The following is an 8,251-nucleotide window of genomic DNA, read 5'->3' on the forward strand; positions in this document are numbered from 1 at the left end:
CCGTCGCCCCGTCATCGCCGCCCCGTCCCGTCGCCGCCCCGTCGTTGCCGCGCCGGTGAACTCGCCCCGGCCGCCATGTCCACACACACACACAGTACTACACACACACACACTACACACACACACACTACACACATTAGTTTGTTTGTTATAAATTTTTCTGTTTTTTAGTTATAGAAATGTTAGAAATTATTCTGTTTTTTAGTTATATAAATATTAGAAATGTTAGTTTTATAGAAATGTTATAAATGTTTTTTGTTTTTTAGTTATAGAAATATGTATAGAAAAGTTAGCAATTTTTCTGTTTTTTAGTTATATAAATATTAGAATTGTTATGGAAATGTTAGTTATATAATCAGGAAATTTTAGAATTAGTTTTAGTAAGATGAATTAGATTAATGTCAAATTGTTAGAATTTGCATATATATAGAATTTTAGTTATCACAATCCAATCATTTAAAAAATGTTACTTTTTGCGGGCATATAGTATTTGTTCTCGACGATATGCCCGGCCCGCATGCTCGCCGTTGACCCGTTTGCGACGACGTCCTGCTTCAGGGGACCCATGTCCGGGACTGGGCCCCGCTGGGCTGGCACTGGGAGGTGCTACCTGGAGGGGCGCGCCGCTTGGTGAGGAACCCGACCTCGGGTCCCGTTGTCGACCCTGATCTTCTTTGGTGGCGTTCGCGTGGGCCACATTCGGTGCAGAGGCAGCCGGCCCCGCCGGAGGTGGTACGTCGCCGTGTCAGGGAGGAAGATGAGCACGTCCATCGCTACATGGCTGCTATGGACAACGTCAGGTTCTCCACTACTTGGCGGGTTCTTTGGGCAGATGACCGGAGATATGATCCTGTGATGGTTCCTTCTCTTGGGTGTGCACCGCCCGCGCCCCAAGAACCGCGAGTGTCGCCCTAGATTCTTCTGTAGTACTTGATCTTTATTAGGTACCTAGCCAGTGATGTATAAGATATATAATATTCGAGACGATGTATTCGAGATTATATATATTAAGACGATGATGTATTCGAGATTATATATGTATTTGAGATTCAGATTTTCCTTATTGATTAATTGCATCCATGCATTGTAATTTGAATACTAAATTATTTTATATTTCTTCTGTATTAGTAAAGTAAAAGCTATGACAGACAATACCGGCAGAGAGAGAGAGAAGAGGAATTGTTCGACATCATACGCATCCCTCACAGGCTAGATGATCTGAATGAAGCAGATGACGGCTCCCAATATCTTAACAATACCGGAGAGGGTGATGAAAAGATATTTGATCTCGACGACCGGGCTGACGAAGTCATGAACCATGATTATGATTATGACACAGACAATGTTTGTGATGACACAGACAATGCTGATCTTCAAATAACAAACACTACCGGCGAGGTATATTTATATAAGCATGCATCATGGTGATCATCACATGTTTTTTTATTGAAGATATATTAACGAATCGATCTTTCTTCTTTCAGCCCTCCGGATCGAGCAAATCTGCTTCTATAGACAGCAAGACAAAGCGAGGCCCGGGCAGATTGTTGAAGGATGGTGTAAAGTACCACATCGAGTCCATCAAACCTAGTGGCGAACCCCTCACGCCTAAGAACATTGCGAACAAGTGGACTCGTCAGTGCGGAGTTCTTGTGAAGGACAAACTCCCGATCTCCATTCAAGAATGGAAAGAGCCAAAGACTAAACGTTCAGGTGTTACTTGGGTCGACAAAAGAGCCAAAAAAAGACCTTGTGAAATCTCTGATGGAACATTTCACCCTACCAGATCATTTCACTGAAGCAGATGTGGAGAAAGTCAAGGCCGCTGCTCTTAAGAAGATGGCAATTGCATTCAACACCCACAAGAAAACTGTATGGGCCAACTACCTCGCTAATGAAAGGAAGACTCCAGAATTCACGGGAACACTAGAGAAGCAAAGAGAGCACTGGGACGATTTCGTGAGCTTCAAGGATTCAGAAATATCTAAGGAACGGTCAATGAAAAACAAGGCAAATGCCGCAAGAAAGACGCAGTTCCATAGGCTGGGTCTAGGTGGCTACGCGGTGGGATTGCCTAAGTGGGATAAGTCTGAGCAAGAGATGGAGGATGCAGGGGTCACTCCGGTTACCCGACACTGGCCCCCAAGTGCAGAACTTGGTTCTATGCGCATGGGGGAGCGTTGGACCTGAAGACAGGCGGAGTTTCAAAGAAGGCAAGTCTAAAAGGAGCCGAACAAAAGATAATTGACGCAATAGATGAAGCTCGAAGGGGGGTGTTCACGCCCAACAGAGAGAACGACGAGCTTACGCGCGCCCTGGGAAATCCTGAATACCCAGGAAGAACACGAGGCATGGGTGTTATTGCCTGGTATGAGGGCTTTTCAGAATGGAACGAGGACTACAGGAGCCGTGCAAGAAGGAAGATGGAAGAGGAGAAGAAATGGAAGCTGGAGGAGGAGCAGAGGAAGCAGGATGCATAACGCCTTCAAAGCATAGAAGCAAGGCACACGGACCTGGCACTCAAATTCCAGCAGCAGCAACAGCAGATCGACTCACTTAGCCAGGAAAGGGGGTCTCAGCAGCGGCAACAGCAAGCGGATGATCGTCCAGCATTGGATAGCACCATCCCATCCATGCCGAGAAGCAGCGTTGGTTCTGCCCCGGGCGACACACTGCTAGATAAATACCCTCTGGATGACACCATAGAGAACACTAACTGCGAGCTACACTCCAAAATGAAGAACATATCCATGAAGGTGGCGGACGGTGTTGCTTTTCCAGTTACCCCCGAAGCAACCTACCATTGCATCCCGATTCCAGAGGGCTATGCTCGTGTCATGGTTGATGAAGTGGTGGACCCATATTCGGGGCTAACGCTTGACATTCCTGGAGGTGAAGACGAGCGCATACTGGGAGAGGCCATACATCGTATCATCCTATGGAGAAAGGATTGCATCATCTTTCGAAGTCCATCGACCCCGCGTCGTCTGCCGACTCCTCGAAGTCCGCCACCGAGTCAGCAGACTCCCGCTCCTCCAAGTCCACGAACACGTGAGACGACTCCTCCTCGAAGTCCGCCACCTCCTCCAAGTCCCCGAACGCGTGAGCTGACTCCTCCGGTTTCAAGCCCGGCACAGCGTCATGCCACTTCTCCGGTTGCAAGTCCGGCACCGTGTCAGGCCACACCTCTTGCTTCAAGTCCGACACATCGTCAGGCCACTTCTCCTAGTCCAACTCCACGTCAGCCGTCTCCGCCGTCTCAGCAATCGCAGAAGAGACATCCCGCAGCTTTGGTGCGTAGCGGTACGACTTGAGGTAGTTCAGGAAGTACAGGCGAAGGCAAGCGATATAAATATGGTCCAAGCCTTGCTCCTCTTCCTCAGAGGCCTTACGACATGACTAAGGAGCAAAACACACCCATAGTGCAAGCCCAAGTGGAAGCCCATTTTGGACCGAAACCAGCATCGCCGCCAAAGGAGAAAGTGCCTGAGAAAGTAATTGACCACTTCATTCGTATGGCTAGAGAACCAGCTCTCAAGCCTGTTGACTCGGACTATGAGCGCCATATCAGGAAGGCACATCGAGCACGACTACAGAAGGAAGCGAGCTCAAGCTCGAGCCAACAAGCAGCTGGCCAAAATTGCGGGAAAACCGTTCCCCAGTTGGGAGAACAGGCGACGCAAGCGATCCCCCCGCTTGTTGTGCCAACAACACATGAGAGGAGTAGTACGTGCGCCAAATATTATTGTGGGCAAACCGCTAGCGTTCCCCAGCATGGCGATGTGGTAATAACAGAGGATCATATAATGCAGGCTCAAATGCTCAATATCTCTGTTGGATAACTCCTCGAAATCGAGCCCATGCCTGCGCTTAAAGAATCGTAAATAGCATGGCAATATGTCCGGGGCAAACCTTTGGTCCATCCAGACAAGGTCAAGGACCTCCCAACGAGAGTGTATCAATTGCATCAATGGTACATGAACATTACCAAGATTTCCAATTGAGAGTCCCTCATGGTGAATGTCAAGCATGAGCATTATTACCATGAGAAAGCTCTGACCATTGAGTATCCAGAACTATTTCAGTTATTTAATCAAGACGCACTCGACAAGTCTATCGTTAGTTGCTATTGTTTGTAAGTGATTTCTTTCTGTAATTTAAGTCTCAAGCTAGTTATGTAGTAATAATTTTGATCAATTATTACATGTAATTATCCTAACTATATTCTTTTTCTATGGTATTATATGCAGGATGAAGATGTATGAAATGAAAAAATCTGGACGCTATGGCATTGGGTTCATTGACCCAAATACCATTAATGAGGACATATGGAAGATTAAACATTGTCAAGCTGAAGTAGAGGAAAGCATGCTAGAGTTCTTGAAGCGCCTCAATACCAAGGAAGATATACTACTTCCTTACAACTTCCCGTGAGTCACACTGTCTTGTACTACAAATTCTGTTTTTGCTTACTAGCTAGCTAGATGTTAATAATTAAGTGTATACAGTTTACGGTAGTTGATTAATTTTATGCACATGCCCGCTTAATTAAGACATGCAAACTTGTGCGTATGCAGTTGGCACTGGGTCTTGTTAGACATTAAAGTTGAGGAAGGAAAATTTGAATTACTGGACTCACTGACTAAAGAAGATAAAGACTACACCATCGTGAAGGGGATAGTCAACAGGTAATTTCAATCATTATTAACTATTAGTTCCTGATATGAACTATTTAATAACCCCTTTATTAATTTTCTTTGCCGGCGGGCAGGGCATGGGCAAAGTTCATCAAGATGACTCGAGGCACATGGCCAAAAAAGTTGTTTTGGCATCGACCCAAGGTAAGTAATTAAGTAGTACTAGCTAGCTACCATCTCTTTAATTAATTCTTGTTTCAATATCATTAATTAATTATCATGCTTGATTAATCATTATCTGATTTAATTCCATTCTCGTAAAGGCCCTGAGGCAGGCGTCGGGGAATAATCTGTGTGCATTCTACGTTTGCGAGAACATTCGCATGATGACGTGCGAAAGGAGCAGATCTGATAGACAGGACTGGGTACGTTTTTGTCAGAACACTATTCACACCATTATCGATATCTAGTCACACAACTAACACACATGCATATTGATCTCCTTCTTAATAGTTCAGATCGGTGCGGGATAAGCTCCTACCATCGGACCGCATACAAGCACTTCAAGAGGAAATAGCCGGATTTTTGCTCGACCAGGTCATAGATCCGAAAGGAGAATACTATTACCCGCTACCGCCCCCATGAACCACTTGTCATCGTGCTCCGAAGGCACCAAGGCAACATGTAGGAGAAATTGTATATGTATATACATGTGTATGTGTGAATAGTTAATGGTGTTGGCTGTGAGACATTCGATGATATATATTATATATATATGCGGTTCTACGTACGAGAAAATCTATTTAATATATATGCATAACGTGTACAATTTGTAGTATCGTGAAATACCAGCAAACAAAAAAGAATTAAATGGAAAATAAAGCCAAATTGAAAACACAAAATTAAAGCAAAAATTAAAAAAAAACCCAAACATTTAGTACCGGTTGGTGTTACCAACCGGTACTAATGTCCTACACGCACACGGGCCTGGCTCGTGCCACGTGTTTGCACTTTAGCGCCGGTTCGTGACGAACCAGTACTAAAAGGGGGGGGGGGGCTTTAGTCCCCACTCTTTAGTGCCGGTTCGCCAACCGGCACTAAAGGCCGTCATGAACCGGCACTAAAGCCCGGTTCTGCACTAGTGATGTGTCCTTTGTTCCTGTGTCTGTCCCTTTCGGGAAATGTCACGCGGTGTCTACTGGAGTCCTGTTAGCCTGCTACAGCCCGGTTTACTAGAGTCCTGCTAGCCCAGTTGCTACAGCCCGGATTCACTCACTAATGACTGACACGTTCGTTGCTGGGTCATGTATGCGTGTCCCTGTAAGTTAGTGCCACTTTAGGTTCACGACTAGCCATGTCAGCCCGGGCTCCTTGTCATATGGATGCTAGCGACACTATCATATACATGTGCCAAAAGGCGCAAACAGTCCCGGGCCTGGTAAGGCGACACCCGTGGGAATACCGTGCGTGAGGCCGCAAAGTGATATGAGGTGTTACATGCTAGATCGGTGTGGCATTGAGTCGGGGTCCTGACACAACCCAATATTTACCCCTACTGTTTTTGTGTGTTCACATGATTATGCTACTGTAGTAATCATGTTTTATAGCTTTTATTTCAATAAAGTGCCAAGTAAGACCTTTAGGATAGCTCACGCTGATAGTTGTGTTGATCCCGCTGAAAATCAGAAACTTTTGCACCCAGTAAATTAGTTTTGTTAATTTAAAAAAGCCATGATTTTGATATGATTATCTTTTATATGGATTGGTACACGAATTTCTTAGGACTTCCTAATTTGGTAGAATTTTTGTAGTTCGAGAAGTATACGTTTGATACAGATTACTACAGACTGTTCTGTTTTTGACAGATTCTGTTTTCTATGTGTTGTTTGCTTATTTTGATGTATCTATGAGTAGTATCGGAGGGTATGAACCATAGATAGGTTGGAATACAGTAGATATTACACCAATATGAATTTAGAATGAGTTTATTACAGTACCTAAGTGGTGGTTTTATTTTCTTATACTAACGGAGCTTATGAGTTTTCTGTTGAGTTTTGTGTTGTGAAGTTTTCAAGTTTTGGGTAAAGATTCGATGGACTATGGAATAAGGAGGGGCAAAAGCCTAAGCTTGGGGATGCCCATGGCACCCAGGGATATTCAAGAATAGCCAAAAGCCTAAGCTTGGGGATGCCCCCGGAAGGCATCCCCTCTTTCGTCTTAGTTTATCGGTAACTTTACTTGGAGCTATATTTTTATTCACCACATGATATGTGTTTTGCTTGGAGCGTCATTTTCTTTTGTTAATATTTGCTTGCTGTTATTTATAATAATTTTTTGCTTCTTTAGTTTCAATAAAAATGTCAAGGATAGCGAAAATGCCTAGGAGCTCTCGGCGACTCCCCTCACTGTAATCCATCCCATCCACTAGCATTGGGATTCGGACTTGCTATATTAGTTGCGTCGTATTCACACCATTTAACGTCTAGTGTTCATTTCTACAACGTGGTATATCACCTGAACAGTTCAACGCGCTTTCTCCCCTCGTCCAGACAAAGTCACATCCTCCTGTCCTTCTCCCCCTCTCATCCGCCAACTCACAACTACCCATATGAATTTAATGCACACGCTCCTCAATTTCTCGCAACGGCTCAATCCTCACTAACAACGGTCATCTTCCTCCTCTCGTCAGATATAAAATACTTGCAGCTTGCAGCTTCCTCACTACTGCATATCATACCATCAAGAACAGTTCATATACACCATCAAGAACAGCTTCCTCCCTTGTACATGGTTCGCATTGCCATGTCTAGCTCAAGCGCTCCCATGTCAAGCTCCAGCTCCCCCTTGTTTCTCTAGCTCCCCCCTTGTTTCTCTTGAGGAGCAACCACCACTTCCACTCATGATTTGCCCTTCCTGCAACAATGGGATGGTTCAGTGGTGGGTCTCTCGCACGACAAACAATCCAGGCAAGCACTTTTACAAGTGCGAGCACAAATGGGTATGTCCTAATACTTTTTTTCAATTTTTCTGTTCTATCCAGTCCTAGTGCGATATCCCATCTTCATTTTTTCTTTCGTTTTTGCAAGACTCGCAAGTGCAACTTTTGGAAATGGGAGGAGAACTACATCAACGTCATACGTGCCAAGTGGCCGAGGCGGTTCACCGTCTCGGCCCGCGAAGACACGAAATTCCACCGCATCATCATCGCTCTCCTCCTAGTCAATTTGCTCGCTCTGTTCTTCGTATGCTGCAAGGTCGCTTGAAGCCGCCATGACCTCTCCCGACTCGTGCATGTCCTTCAAGTTCAAGCCGCTTACCAATGAATAAATATGTTTATCTGTATTGTCTATAACCAATTGTCATCCACCGGCAAATTATGTTTTTATATTTATCCACCCTCTGATTAGATGTTGTAATCATGTATCACAACTTGTACCCCCTTGATATATTCGTAATCGGATGTATGATATATTTATTTTTCATTATCCACCTAATCGATTACCTCACTTCACTATCACTCCTCATTTTCTAGATTAACGCCGACATTAATGTTCATTATTTACGTCCAACCGCTGTTCCACGTCACGTTGTAGCCGCTTCTCAATAAATAACAT

This window comes from Triticum dicoccoides, chromosome 3B (assembly GCF_002162155.2).
Source record: "Triticum dicoccoides isolate Atlit2015 ecotype Zavitan chromosome 3B, WEW_v2.0, whole genome shotgun sequence".
Taxonomy (NCBI): domain Eukaryota; kingdom Viridiplantae; phylum Streptophyta; class Magnoliopsida; order Poales; family Poaceae; genus Triticum; species Triticum dicoccoides.